Source organism: Suricata suricatta, chromosome 11, assembly GCF_006229205.1.
Source record: "Suricata suricatta isolate VVHF042 chromosome 11, meerkat_22Aug2017_6uvM2_HiC, whole genome shotgun sequence".
Classification (NCBI taxonomy): domain Eukaryota; kingdom Metazoa; phylum Chordata; class Mammalia; order Carnivora; family Herpestidae; genus Suricata; species Suricata suricatta.
The window spans coordinates 43,676,224-43,677,753 of NC_043710.1; the positions used below are offsets into that span (position 1 = coordinate 43,676,224).

A 1,530-nucleotide genomic window follows, 5' to 3' on the forward strand; every position below is an offset into this window, starting at 1 on the left:
ACGTGAAGCCCAGAACCTGTCCCCAGATTTTCTGTGGAAGGTAACACCCCAGGACCTTTGGATGTGGTGGACACAGATTGGAGGAGGTCTTGCTTAAATTTGTGGCACAAAACGAGGGCCCCATGAGAGCAGCTCCCAAAAAGCAGCCACTGCCTTTGTCTCATTTGGGAAATGAGGGACAATAACTCTGGAACTTCCCAAAGAGTAAGAAAAATTGAACTCAAAGCAAATAATCTTTGTCTCCATTTCTGGTCAAATAACTAAATTTATTTACTTTTGTTTCTTGTGCTAGTGATTCTTTAACTCATTTTATATTTTCCAATGCCTTGTCTGGTTTCATGGACAGCATCCTTACAAACAGAATGTGTCTACACCTGGGAGAAGTGATTATTAAAAATTGGTGTGAGCCTGAGGTGCCTGGGTGGCTCAGTAGGTAAAGTGTCAGATCATGATCTCACAGGGTCTGTGAGTTCGAGCCTCACATCGGGTTCTGTGCTGACAGCTCAGAGCCTGGAGCCTGCTTCAAGTTCTCTTTTAAAAAAAATAAAAAACATTTTTTTAAAAATTGGCATGAGCTCAACATCTAATAAACTCAGCCCAAATCCCACCAAGACAGACGGAGGCAAATCAAGGAGAGAAGCACATTTGGGCAGAGAGTGGGGAAGAAGCTTCCAATTGTGAAAAAGAACACATAGTTCTTAGCAAGCATCACAAAATAGTGGCATATTTGCTGAATCAGTGACTGGTAAAGTTTCATTAAGGAGAGCAACCCAGGCTCTATGTAGAGTCGCACTCTTGATTGAGGACAGTCCCTGGAGTTTCTGTGAAAGGGGATGACCACCGCCCCCCATGGGCTCACCAGGATTGCGTCTCGACACAGAGACTGGGTTGGTCTCCTTAATAAAACTTTATCAGTCCACCTATTCAGCAAGCACCTACTGGATGTCTGCTCTATGCCAGATACTGAGATAATAATAATGGCCTGGCTAACATGTTTCTCAAGTTCAAGAGCCTCTGCCAACTGCCTTACAGGCATTGCTCAATTGATCCTCAGGACAATGCTGATTGCTTACCATTGTCTTCACCTTACAACCGAGGTCTCTGAAGCCTGGTGAGTCTAAGTAATCTGCTCAAACTCACAGTGACAGAATTTAACCCAGGCACCCAAATCCTGAGCCCCATGTCCTTAACCACCTTGCTAAAATGGGGACAACAACTAGGAACTTTTAAGAATATAAAATTTAAGAGCAGCCAACATGTCTAACAGAAACAATAACAAGCTGCCCAGCAACTTGCGGCAGTTACAGAATCTGATCAAGCGGGATCCGCCAGCCTACGTCGAGGAGTTTCTACACCAGTATAATCACTACAAATCCAATGTGGAAATCTTTAAATTACAACCAACTAAGCCCATCAAAGAACTGGCAGAGCTGGTGATGTTTATGGCACAGATTGGTCACTGCTATCCAGAACATTTAAGTAACTTTCCTCAAGAGCTGAAAGATCTTCTTTCCTACAATCACACTGTCT

At 43.5% G+C, this 1,530-nt stretch overlaps 1 pseudogene; it reads left to right on the top strand.

Annotated features, from left to right (window-relative positions):
• Window positions 1-1,256: 1,256 nt before the first annotated feature.
• The window catches only part of LOC115271827, a 2,804-nt pseudogene continuing 2,530 nt past the window's right edge, over window positions 1,257-1,530 (top strand).